Below are 15,000 nucleotides of genomic sequence, written 5' to 3'. Positions count from 1 at the left end.
AATGTTTTTATTCATATTTCATTCATATTTTTGAATAGAAATTAGCAATATAAATTTTATAGATTGTTTTCTATCGAATACGGCCATTTTTATATAGCATTCGTATACGTTTGTTGTTTTCACAATATATACTTGTTCCGCCACTAATAATAACAAGTTTTTTAATTATTGATGTTAAAAACACAATATTTTTTTTCGTAATACGTAATAATTTTCTTTATATTTGCATATTTCATTCTAAAATATCTTTTTTGTTCGACATACGTCATTATTGTATCCACACATGTACAATTTTTGTTTAACCAATATAAAATATTGAATTAAATCATTTGTATTTTGATGATAAATTTAAAATTTATCTGTATATATTCATATAAGACTCTTTGGTAATATATAATATAAAACCGAGCGCATATATGATATGTACGTTAGAAGAAATAATATATATATATATTATTTTCTTTTAATATAGGGACACCTCTTTTAATTTATCCCCGCAGGGAATTATCACATAACTCAGTATGTGATAATGGCAGACCAATATACATATATATCAAGATTATCAATACAAAATATATATCATTATTAGCCTGCCTCAATTGTAATTATTTATTTGGATTAACGATAAAGTTCGGAAACAATTTGTTATTCTATGTATAATAGAAACCTTGGCCTTTGTTTCAACATTATTATCTTTGGGCTTAAAATATTAACCGTGGAGCCAAGTCTCATATTCATAAATGAATAAAGAAACAAATTTGACGGATTAATATCTTCTCTACCGACAGACAGTATTTTGTCACGTCAATAGTAGATGGCCGGCCCATTGACCATCCTATAGTAGTTTTTGGACCCAATATCTTTAATTCGGGTATTTTCAATTGTCTTTGCCAATCAACCGTTTGGTACTCTCTCATATAATAAGAGAATACACATATAATTCCATTATATGGATATATCTTCATTATTTTATTTGCTACATCACCCTATAATAGTTTTTGAACCCGTCAACTTCAATTCGGGTATTTTCAATTGTCTTTGCCAACCATTTATATGGTATTCTCTATTATAATAAGAGAATACTAGTGTATATCCATTATATGGATATATCATCTTCATATTATTTGCTACACCACCCTATAGTAGTTTTTGAACCCATCATCTGCAATTCGGGTATTTTCAATTGTCTTTGCCAACCAACTATACGGTATTCTCTCTTATAATAAGAGAATACAAGTATATTTTCATTATATGGATATAATGCCATTTATTTTTCAATATCCATATAATTCATTTAGTTTTGTATGTACAAAACAAGTTTTCTTTATAGTATTGACAAAATCATATGTTTACGCATAACATAAGTTTTGACCAATACGAGGAGGGGCCCGCCAACGACCACCTCCCTATAGTAGTTTTTTACCCCACGCACTACTGCGTGCCTGTTTACAGTACTAGTGCCAGCTATCACTAGGTTTATATATCATGTTTCAGTGATATATGGGTAAATTCTACCATTTATTCTTATGTATATGGCATTTCTATGCCATATTTATACAATCCATTCATATCTTAATGTATATTTATTATATTATACATTATTATGCCTTATAGGTATTATACCTATAAGCCATATCCATACGATTCATTCACTAGTGCCGCCCCTCACTAGGTTTATAATTGTTATATCATTGATATACAATTTATTTCTATATATATGGCATTTATATGCCATATCCATACAATGCATTCACATTTCAATGTATATTTACTTGTTATACATTATTATGCCTTATAGGTATTATACCTATAAGCCATATCCATACGATTCACTTATATAAATATATGTATATTTTTCTATACATAATTTTTTTTTACTTTTGTATGGATTTCTATGCATATCCATAGTTTATATGGATATGCTTGGCGTTCTATATAGTATTGACAAATTCATATGCATAACATAAGTTTTGACCAATACGAGGAGGGGCCCGCCAACGACCACCTCCCTATAGTAGTTTTTTACCCCACGCACTATTGCGTGCCTGTTTACAGTACTAGTGCCAGCTATCACTAGGTTTATATATCGTGTTTCAGTGATATATGGGTAAATTCTACCATTTATTCTTATGTATATGGCATTTCTATGCCATATTTATACAATCCATTCATATCTTAATGTATATTTATTATATTATACATTATTATGCCTTATAGGTATTATACCTATAAGCCATATCCATACGATTCATTCACTAGTGCCGCCCCTCACTAGGTTTATAATTGTTATATCATTGATATACAATTTATTTCTATATATATGGCATTTATATGCCATATCCATACAATGCATTCACATTTCAATGTATATTTACTTGTTATACATTATTATGCCTTATAGGTATTATACCTATAAGCCATATCCATACGATTCACTTATATAAATATATGTATATTTTTCTATACATAATTTTTTTTTACTTTTGTATGGATTTCTATGCATATCCATAGTTTATATGGATATGCTTGGCGTTCTATATAGTATTGACAAATTCATATGCATAACATAAGTTTTGACCAATACGAGGAGGGGCCCGCCAACGACCACCTCCCTATAGTAGTTTTTTACCCCACGCACTATTGCGTGCCTGTTTACAGTACTAGTGCCAGCTATCACTAGGTTTATATATCGTGTTTCAGTGATATATGGGTAAATTCTACCATTTATTCTTATGTATATGGCATTTCTATGCCATATTTATACAATCCATTCATATCTTAATGTATATTTATTATATTATACATTATTATGCCTTATAGGTATTATACCTATAAGCCATATCCATACGATTCATTCACTAGTGCCGCCCCTCACTAGGTTTATAATTGTTATATCATTGATATACAATTTATTTCTATATATATGGCATTTATATGCCATATCCATACAATGCATTCACATTTCAATGTATATTTACTTGTTATACATTATTATGCCTTATAGGTATTATACCTATAAGCCATATCCATACGATTCACTTATATAAATATATGTATATTTTTCTATACATAATTTTTTTTTACTTTTGTATGGATTTTCTATGCATATCCATAGTTTATATGGATATGCTTGGCGTTCTATATAGTATTGACAAATTCATATGCATAACATAAGTTTTGACCAATACGAGGAGGGGCCCGCCAACGACCACCTCCCTATAGTAGTTTTTTACCCCACGCACTATTGCGTGCCTGTTTACAGTACTAGTGCCAGCTATCACTAGGTTTATATATCGTGTTTCAGTGATATATGGGTAAATTCTACCATTTATTCTTATGTATATGGCATTTCTATGCCATATTTATACAATCCATTCATATCTTAATGTATATTTATTATATTATACATTATTATGCCTTATAGGTATTATACCTATAAGCCATATCCATACGATTCATTCACTAGTGCCGCCCCTCACTAGGTTTATAATTGTTATATCATTGATATACAATTTATTTCTATATATATGGCATTTATATGCCATATCCATACAATGCATTCACATTTCAATGTATATTTACTTGTTATACATTATTATGCCTTATAGGTATTATACCTATAAGCCATATCCATACGATTCACTTATATAAATATATGTATATTTTTCTATACATAATTTTTTTTTACTTTTGTATGGATTTCTATGCATATCCATAGTTTATATGGATATGCTTGGCGTTCTATATAGTATTGACAAATTCATATGCATAACATAAGTTTTGACCAATACGAGGAGGGGCCCGCCAACGACCACCTCCCTATAGTAGTTTTTTACCCCACGCACTATTGCGTGCCTGTTTACAGTACTAGTGCCAGCTATCACTAGGTTTATATATCGTGTTTCAGTGATATATGGGTAAATTCTACCATTTATTCTTATGTATATGGCATTTCTATGCCATATTTATACAATCCATTCATATCTTAATGTATATTTATTATATTATACATTATTATGCCTTATAGGTATTATACCTATAAGCCATATCCATACGATTCATTCACTAGTGCCGCCCCTCACTAGGTTTATAATTGTTATATCATTGATATACAATTTATTTCTATATATATGGCATTTATATGCCATATCCATACAATGCATTCACATTTCAATGTATATTTACTTGTTATACATTATTATGCCTTATAGGTATTATACCTATAAGCCATATCCATACGATTCACTTATATAAATATATGTATATTTTTCTATACATAATTTTTTTTTACTTTTGTATGGATTTCTATGCATATCCATAGTTTATATGGATATGCTTGGCGTTCTATATAGTATTGACAAATTCATATGCATAACATAAGTTTTGACCAATACGAGGAGGGGCCCGCCAACGACCACCTCCCTATAGTAGTTTTTTACCCCACGCACTATTGCGTGCATGTTTACAGTACTAGTGCCAGCTATCATTAGGTTTATATATCGTGTTTCAGTGATATATGGGTAAATTCTACCATTTATTCTTATGTATGTATATGGCATTTCTATGCCATATTTATATAATTCATTCATATCTTAATTTATATTTATTATATTATACATTATTATGCCTTATAGGTATTATACCTATAAGCCATATCCATACGATTCATATACTAGTGCAGCCCCTCACTAGGTTTATATATCTCATTTTAATTATATATTGGTAAATTCTATTATTTATTCTTGTGTATATGGCACTTATATGCCGCCATATCTATAAAAATGCATTTATATTTCAATGTATATTTTCTATATTATACATTATTATGCCTTAAAAAGTTATTATACCTACCATAAGGCGATATCCATACGATTCATTTATATAAAAGATATATGTATAATTTTCTATACATAATTTTTTTTTATGAATATATGGGTTTCCTAAGCATATCCATATAATACATTTAGTTTTATATGGATTAGATTGGTCTTCTTTATTGTATTGCCAAACTCATATTGATAAAATAAGTTTTGAACAATAAGAGGATCAGCCGCCAACCAACCAACCACTGCTACCATTGGAGGAACATATACTTACTTTTTATATGTCCTCTTACTTGAATGGTCCTCTCTTTACTTGAAAATTTCATTACCATAGGAATCTATTTATACATGGAATATGATTTCCACTACTTTTTCGCGTCACTAATAATTAATATGACGATACAGACTTGCTACCATAACATAAGTCTTGAACAATAATAGGAGCAGCCGCCAACCAACCACCAACCAACCAACCACTGCTACCATTGATAGTAATTTTATATGTCCTCTTTAGTTGAATTTCAATACCATAGGAATATTTATACATGGAATATGTTTTGCCACTACTTTTTCGCGTCACTAATAATATGACGATACAGTCTTGCTACCATAACATAAGTTTTGAACAATAAGAGGAGCAGACACACCAACCAACCAACCGCGCTGCTACCATTATATATACTTATATTTATATAAGTCCTCTTTACTTGAATGGCCTCTTTACTTGAATTTCAATACCATAGGAATATTTATTTATACATGGAATATGTTTTGCCACTACTTTTTCGCGTCACTAATAATATGACGATATAGACTTGCTACCATAACATAAGTTTTGAACAATAAGAGGAGCAGACACCAACCAACCAACCGCTGCTACCATTGAATGAACCATATATACAAACTTTTATATATGTCCTCTTTACTTGAATTTTAATACCATAGGAATATTTATACATGGAATATGTTTGCCACTTTATCATCGCGTCACTAATAAGATGACGATACATTTTGTTTGTTCAATATTTACTTATATATTGATGTTTCCAATTTAGGTCTTTTATATTTCTTCTTCCCTACCTTACACACCACAAACAAAGTGGCGTGCGATGCTGCAAGCAAGCATAATGATTATGCCCGCTTGCAACATCTTTATTATCGAATCATCAAGCAAAGGATAAGCTTCAGTGGATCGCAGTATGGCAGCTGCTCAACCACTTACAACACCTTGCCTGTTACAAAAGTCGTTTACAATTGATTCTAGGCTTTGTCATTGTATTAAATAATGCTTTTATATGTAACTAGCGCGGCATCAGGTGATCAAAGATCCTCCCAATTTACTATGTTACAAATTACATTGGCATCACATCCATTGTCGTTTATAAAGTAAATTATAAACTTTAAATGGTTTAGAAGCCATACAATGCAAATTGCCCCTTATTTATCATTGCAGTCCAGCACGGATACGACCTTAGAGGCGTTCAGGCATAATCCAACGGACGTAGCGTCATACCACTGTTCGCTCGAACAAGTATTGTGCCATTGGTCCGTACCTGCGGTTCCTCTCGTACTACGCAGGAATGCTGTCGCAACAACGTTTTGTCATTAGTAGGGTAAAACTAACCTGTCTCACGACGGTCTAAACCCAGCTCACGTTCCCTTGCATGGGTGAACAATCCAACGCTTGGTGAATTTTGCTTCACAATGATAGGAAGAGCCGACATCGAAGGATCAAAAAGCGACGTCGCTATGAACGCTTGGCCGCCACAAGCCAGTTATCCCTATGGTAACTTTTCTGACACCTCTTGTTAAAAACTCTTTAAACCAAAAGGATCGATAGGCCGAGCTTTTGCTGTCCCTGTGTGTACTGAACACCGAGATCAAGTCAGCATTTGCCCTTTTGCTCTATGTGTGGTTTCTGTCCGCACTGAGCTGGCCTTGGGACACCTCCGTTATTATTTGAGAGATGTACCGCCCCAGTCAAACTCCCTACCTGGCAATGTCCTTGAATTGGATCATACCTGAGTAATTGGAGTTATACCAAATTTTCAAATCAAAAATACATAAATGCACCGTTTTATTAAAGAATTTGTTTGCGATTATATAACAAACTCGTGATACTTTGATCAAGAAGCTTGCATCAAAACCCAATACCATAAGATATAATAAATATATCCGTATAATGGCTAGGAAATGATACACGTTCCATTTAATCAAGTAAGTAAGGAAACAATAAGAGTAGTGGTATTTCATTGGCGATACCAAACCGAAGTCTAATATCTCCCACTTATTCTACACCTCTTATGTCTCCTTACACTGCCAGATTAGAGTCAAGCTCAAAAGGGTCTTCTTTCCCCGCTAATTATTCCAAGCCCGTTCCCTTGGCTGTGGTTTCGCTAGATAGTAGATAGGGACAGGTGTGTCTCGGATCCCTCCGAATTTATTTTACGTGGCGTGTTCCACAATGAAGGGATTACAACCACGGCATTCTAATATACCCACAAGTGAGTATATAATGCACGGGTCTAGGTTAAGCGCCAGACCAACGCCCCGGACTAGAAGCTATAGCTATGTACATAGCATCCACCCCAGTAGCAATTCGAGTACTTACTTGTCGGGCAAGCACTCCCCCTTGCGTAGGGGCGAGATCTATCTAAAATCTCTACTGTTCTGTGGGTCACAGCACCCGAGTTGTATAACGCAACATCCACGTCGAGCCCGAGGACTCTACCCGCGATATAGGTGTCAACCACAGCCACCACGATACTCCCACAAGGGGGCCAACCTCAATGAGCAGCCTTGGAGCTGCTCAACCCGTGGTACCGAAATTACAGGCTCGGTGAGCCTCACCCCTTCAGCTCCGACAAGCTCGGATGAGGCAACCATTGCCATATTAGTCGCCTCCTACGACAAGCTATGGCAGGCTGTGGCAGTATTCTTCGCCGCTACCACACGGCAAAAGAGGTGTGGGACTAACGTCCCGGCGCCTGTGGTTCCTCCCTCGTCGCATCCATCCTTCGCCTCGAGAAGGCAGCATCGGCAAAAACTCCTAGGAGACGCATCCGTTCTGGGGTCTCGACTACTCCCGCGACGATCCATCTTCCCTGGTCTCGAACGACTCCAAGGGCATCCAGGTCCCGCAAATCGTTGTACAGGCGGCATTCACACAGTATGTGGCGCCAGTCCTCTCTTGCCACGCCACATGAGCATGCGGTCGTGGTGCTGAGGGTCCTGCTTTGCAGAAATGCGTTCATCGACCCGTGTCCTGTCAGCAAGAATCCGGCTTTGAGGGTAAAGACAAAGTCTTTCCTCTTGTAGACGAACGCTGCCTCTGGGAAAAACTCGCGAGTCACGGAGCCGTGTTCCGCGCGATCCCATCTGAGTTGCCACTCATTTAGCAGACGTTCGTCTAGCAGCGCCATCTTAGCTTTCCAGTCCAACACGGACAGGTCCTGTCCGTGGAGCCAGTCGCTCTCATCCAGGGGGACATCCTTCCTCAGCTTGAACTTCACGGCGATCCTGTGAGCATCCAGATCCATTGGAGGAGCACCAGCAAGCACCTGCAGTGCCACCGTGGACACTGTGCGGCATACCGGTAGGCATCCTAAAAGGATGGACCTCTGGCACGAGGTGAGGAGTTTAAGGGACTTGCCCCTACTCGCCGCCTTGTACCAGACCGAGGCACCAAAGAGTGCACAGGGGACCATGAGTCCGCTGTAAATCGTCCTCTTAGCACGGGAGCTGAGCCCCCAATCGACTCGAAGCACCCGCGCTAGTCCTCCGGCAACTCCAGCCAGCCGATCTCTGAGAGCAGAGATATGCGGGAGAAAACTCAACCGCTCGCCGACTAAGATGCCAAGGTACCGGCATTTGGTGACGTAAGGCAGGCTTGCTCCAGCAAACCGTACCGTCGGTCTCCTCGTGCGTGAAAGCTGTCCTTTCAGCAACATTATTGCCGTCTTGCTGGTTGACACACTCACTCCAACCTCAGCTCCCCAGGCTCCCACGATGTCCATCAACTGCTCGCCCTTCCGCTCCAGATCGGCACGGGAATTCCCGTCGACGAAAAGCAGAAGATCATCTGCAAACGCGCTCAGAGCACAATGTGGCTCCAAGCGCTGAAGCAGCACATCCATCAGTAAATTCCAAATAAATGGACCACTGACGGACCCTTGCGGGCAGCCCCGTGTAACCGCAACTGTGGCTGCTTCATACCTGCTGATGATGCTTGCGCTACGGCCGGAAAAATAGCTTTTCCACAAGTCGATTTCTCGACAGCCTACGTCGACAAGCCGATCCAGCACCGCACTCCACTCCACGTTGTCGAAGGCTCCCTTGAAATCGACAAAGATTCCAAGGACCCTCCTCTCGCGACTGTTGGCGACGGTGTTTTTGGCGTGCATCCACGCATCCTCCACGCAGCGTCCAGGCCTGAATCCGAATTGCCATCTGCAGCCATCCGGTAGCACATCCTTCAGCCGATTCACCATGATTCCCTCAAGCGCCTTTCCGAACACTGGCAAAAGGCATATGCCGCGATAAGAGGCAGGATCGCTCCTGTCCTTATCTGGCCCCTTTACCAGCGGTATCACTCTCGGGTGCTTCCACTCGGCCGGAAAGTATCCTTCCGAGATGCACCGAGAGTACAGCTTCGTCAGGTGCTGAGGGATGGCACGCCATACCTCCTTGACAATACCGCCCGTGATGCCATCCATACCCGGCGATCGCCGGCTTCTCAGCCTCGCGACGCTGGTTGCCACCTCGAAGGCTTCGAGGATCGGTGGGGCACCAGGGGGTATGTCTTCTCGTGTCGTCGACTCCGCAACAGGGAAAAAGTTGCGGAGAAGCACACTTGCGCAGTCGTGCCAAGTTACGGAAAGCGCGCCGTTCGACCGGAGACATCCGAGATCGGCTGTCTTCTTCCGGCCTCGGCATATTCGGTATACGTGCCCCCATGGATCATCCTTGTGCCGTCCCACGAAGTCCCGCCAGTTTTGCTCCTTTGTCGTCAAGATAAGCTTCTTGTACTGGCCTGAGGCAAATCTCAGTCCAGCGGCAAGTTGCTCAGCATCGTCGGTGCCACTCCGGCGAGCTGCCTGCAGCCTACGCCTCAGTCTCCGGACCTCTTGGCGCTTGGTACTCAGCTCAGGATTCCACCATATTACGTTTCCCCTCGCTGCAGGTATCCTGCGCCCTATCACCCTGTCGCACACATCGTGTACGATGGAGCGAAGGGCAGACACATGGTCGTCCAACGGCGATTCCTCCAGTTCCTCGAGACTCTGTGCTGCACTCCTTAACTCTACACTGAATCTTCGCCAACTTGCATTGGAGAGCTTCCATTGCGGTACCGGAGCTAGGCTCTCAACGGTACTGCTCGGATCTGGAGTAACCTCAACAGTGATAATGTTGTGGTCACTCAGCTCCCAGAAGTCAACTCTCCAATCGTAGGTTGCCCATACTCGCGCCGCTTCGTTGGCGAAGGTCACGTCGATATCACTTCTAGAGCGGTGATTATCGAACGTGAACACCTGGCTGGCCGTATTCAGTACACTGGCACCGCTTGCGATTATCCACTCGTTCATGAGCTGTCCCCGTTCGCGGTTCAGGCGGTCTCCAGAGTTGTCTGGGGATTTGCTGAACCACATAGGGGAGACTGCGTTAGCATCAAGTCCGAGGATTGTCGGTGTTCTGCTAGCTAATAGCAGAACCGTATCCAGGTAGTCAGTGTAGGGCTCCAGAGCAGCTAGATGCTGGCAGTATACGGAGGCCAGAAAGATTGTGCCATATCTTCCTGTGACACTCACGCACACTCCGTAGTCCGTCGTCAAAGCCTCGATGGGCATGCAGATGGCAGATGGGTCGTCCACGATGATGGCAGCTTTCTTCCTCCTATCGGCGAATATCCTCATTCCTCCAGGCAGTCCAGTGAGTCGCTTGCCAGCGTCCACGTAGGGCTCCTGGACTAGTGCGAACAGGTGGCCAGCATCTCTCATCTGCTTGGCAAGCTCGATGACAGCGCAACGGCCTCGACCACAATTCGCTTGGATGAAGCTAAACATTATCAATGTCTAGCTTGCACCCTGGCTAGCAGCGCGCCGTATATCGGGCAGCCACCCGAAAGCATATAATGCCCCGAGGGCATACCCTTGTGACGGCAGTTGCGGCAGTCCACCGCATTTCTGCACTTCGCCGCGACGTGGTCGTTCTGTCCGCACTGGCGGCAGACCTGCTTCTCTCGGGCGTACCGACACTCATTGACCTTGTGGTCAAAGCCAAGGCATCGGTGGCACGCGTAGGTTCGCACCTGAGAGCGGCAGCGGTAGGAAAACCACTTAATGTATACTCTCCCGCCCTCGAGAACGGCCAGCGCCTGGTCGTCTACCTCCAGCGTCACATTGATTGTGGCACCGTCAGCAGCTGACCAGGGCTTGGTCGCCAGGACAACCGCCTTCTGGAACTCCTTGAGGCTCATCTCTTCGAAGTTCTTCTCCCTGAGCTCCATCATAAACTCGTCCGGTCCCACGGAGGTGTCCACATCCTGGACCGTAACACGCGGCTTCGCAGCGGTGTTCCTCGACACCTTCAGGCCCACCTCGGCGAACTTTGCGGAGGCGACGACCTTCGTCATCTCCGCCTGCGAAGGCGTGCGAATGATCGCGCCGCCCCGCTTCAGCTCACGCACCTCGTGTACTCGTACGCCCAGAGCGGGCGCTACCTCCTTGCGGATCTTCTCAGCGATTTGCCTGCCTGACAGGGCCGGGTCGTCGCACGCAACGACAGCCGACCATGTCTCCCGAATCTTCCGCGGTGCGGGTACGGGGGCAAGGGGGGCAACAGGGGCAGCAGGTGAGGCGACTAGGTGCGCGCCTCTAGCAGCGGTGGCTGCATATGAGGCAGGCCGAGGCGACCGGTGTCTGCCTCTTCAAGCGATCCTCCAGCACTCCGATGCGGATCAGCAGGGCTCCGACGACCTCCTCGTAGCGGTTTGCCAACAACTGCGTCTTAATGCTCACGGTAGGGCTCGCTACGTGGGACATCCTCAGGATATCCGCACGGATGTCGCCCATCTCGGCAGCAACGGCTCCGTTTCCCCTCCATTCCCTGTCCGAGAAGGATTTCTCTATGCTGGCTGGCACGACGAAGGTCCCTCCATCAGCAGCGGCTGCGACTGTGGCAGCGTCGGCGGGGGCAGCGGCGGGGCAGCGGCGGGGCAGCGGCGGCGGCAGCGGCAGCGGCTGCGGCAGCGGCAGCGGCTGCGACTGCGGCAGCGTCAGCGGCGGGGGCAGCGGCGGGGGCAGCGGCAAAGGCGTCGGCAGGGGCAGCGGCGGTTGCATCCAGCGCCAACACTTTGCACCTCGAGGCCTCCCTCAGCGGCGCTTTGTTGCGCTTGCCTCTGGCGCGCCCTCTGCCCGAGCTGCTTCCACGGCTGCTCGCACTTTCGCTCCCGGACTCGTCGACCACCATTTTTGGTGGCGCCATCTGCCGGTTATCGGCCTTACTAAGTAAGCTCTTTGATATTCGAGACTTACCCCTTCCTATCAGCTGGTTCTCAAAAGCTCGGTCAGCTGATCAGCTGATCCAAGTTCAGCGGAGACACAAACCGCACAGCTGTGGGCGACAAAATGTGCCTAAATTAGGCAAACGCCTCTCTCGAGAGAGCGCCTCTCTCGCGACACACGTGTCTTAATGGAAAATTTCCAAAAAGAAAAACGCGAATATCGCCCGATTTCCGCAGAATTTCAAACGGAAAACACACGCACTGTGTTCGCAAGCACGAAACACGAATTTTCGCACTATTTTCAACAATGTACCTGTTGTTTTACTGCCTAAATGCACTTTACTCGCGGAGCGTACGGAAAAACACGTCTGTTCTCGCGAGCAACCAAACACCGACTGTGAGTAGATAGGGACAGTAGGAATCTCGTTAATCCATTCATGCGCGTCACTAATTAGATGACGAGGCATTTGGCTACCTTAAGAGAGTCATAGTTACTCCCGCCGTTGACCCGCGCTTACTTGAATTTCTTCACTTTGACATTCAGAGCACTGGGCAGAAATCACATTGTGTCAACACCCGCTAGGGCCATCACAATGCTTTGTTTTAATTAGACAGTCGGATTCCCCAAGTCCGTGCCAGTTCTGAATTGATTGTTAATTGATAATCGTTATAATTAATAAGAACTAATTGGTTTAACCCAATTAGTATTCTTAAAAATTTTAGCAAGAAAGTTCCACAATTGGCTACGTAACTAAACTATCCGGGGAACAAGTGACCAACATAAATGCCAGACACTCTATTTACCCAGAACGAGCACATAAACCATGTTATTGTTTCCCAATCAAGCCCGACTATCTCAATCTTCAGAGCCAATCCTTATCCCGAAGTTACGGATCTAATTTGCCGACTTCCCTTACCTACATTATTCTATCGACTAGAGACTCTTCACCTTGGAGACCAGCTGCGGATATTGGTACGGCCTGTTGAGAAGTTTGCGTGTCCCCACCATAAATTTTCAAGGTCCGAGGAGAAAATATCGACACAACAGTATATGTCATGCTCTTCTAGCCCATCTACCATATCTCTCTGCGAAAGACTTCCATGGTAGTACGGCTATAAAACAGAAAAGAAAACTCTTCCGATATCTCTCGACGGCTTCTTTATGGTCGTTCCTGTTGCCAGGATGAGCACGAGGCCCATATTTAATAACAAACGGATACTCAACAGGTTACGGAATTGGAACCGTATTCCCTTTCGTTCAAAATTATTCAAGTATATTAATTAGCTTGATTTATATAATATAATTATATTTGTATGGCATTTGTGTTTTACTTGAAAATTTTCGGCTTTCGCCTTGAACTTAGGACCGACTAACTCGTGATCAACCACTGTTCACACGAAACCCTTCTCCACTTCAGTCCTCCAAGGTCTCATTCGATTATTTGCTACTACCACCAAGATCTGTACCAATGGCAGCTCCATGCAGGCTTACGCCAAACACTTCTACGCATACCATTGTACCTTCCTACTCACTAAAGTTTCAAAATTTATATCACAAGTAATATAAATCATCTACTTTAGCGGTAATGTATAGGTATACAACTTAAGCGCCATCCATTTTAAGGGCTAGTTGCTTCGGCAGGTGAGTTGTTACACACTCCTTAGCGGATTTCGACTTCCATGATCACCGTCCTGCTGTTTTAAGCAACCAACGCCTTTCATGGTATCTGCATGAGTTGTTAATTTGGGCACCGTAACATTACGTTTGGTTCATCCCACAGCGCCAGTTCTGCTTACCAAAAGTGGCCCACTGGGCACATTATATCATAACCTTGAACTTCATATCAAGAAAGTTAAGGTTCTTACCCATTTAAAGTTTGAGAATAGGTTAAGATCGTTTCGACCCTAAGGCCTCTAATCATTCGCTTTACCAGATAAGATTATTTTATATAACATTAAAATGCACCAGCTATCCTGAGGGAAACTTCGGAAGGAACCAGCTACTAGATGGTTCGATTGGTCTTTCGCCCCTATACTCAATTCTGACAATCGATTTGCACGTCAGAACTGTTTCGGTCTTCCATCAGGGTTTCCCCTGACTTCAACCTGATCAAGTATAGTTCACCATCTTTCGGGTCACAGCATATATGCTCAAGGTACGTTCCAGTTAGAGGCATAAATAATATAAATATCATTATACATAACTATATAGAACGCCCCGGGATTGTGTTAATTAGCTATAAATAGTTAAAAAACTAATCCCATTATTAGTCAAGTTAATTACGCTATTAGGTTTATATCCCAATAACTTGCACATATGTTAGACTCCTTGGTCCGTGTTTCAAGACGGGTCCCGAAGGTATCCTGAATCTTTCGCATTGTTAATCATACAAGTGCATATAATAAACACAAAAATCAATGATAATTATGCCATTATATAATTCCGAAAAATTAACGCACTGTATTCATATAAATCTATCAGCACTTTATCAAATTAATAACATTTATTCTGTGTTAAAATGCAAGCAAATTAATTTGAATAAACTATAAGTTATATTTTATGATAAATTTTGTATGCTAATAGATTACAATGTCCTTATATGGAAAAAATGCACACTATTATCATAATATTGTTTTAAATATTACAATTTTAATGATGAATTTTCCATAACGGAT

At 42.2% G+C, this 15,000-nt stretch overlaps 1 pseudogene; it reads right to left on the bottom strand.

Moving 5' to 3' along the window:
* Positions 1–5,981: 5,981 nt before the first annotated feature.
* Positions 5,982–15,000, bottom strand: part of LOC119562516 — a 9,471-nt pseudogene continuing 452 nt past the window's right edge.

This window comes from Drosophila subpulchrella, unplaced genomic scaffold, assembly GCF_014743375.2.
Source record: "Drosophila subpulchrella strain 33 F10 #4 breed RU33 unplaced genomic scaffold, RU_Dsub_v1.1 Primary Assembly Seq53, whole genome shotgun sequence".
NCBI lineage: Eukaryota > Metazoa > Arthropoda > Insecta > Diptera > Drosophilidae > Drosophila > Drosophila subpulchrella.
This window is presented reverse-complemented; position numbering and strand designations above follow the sequence as displayed.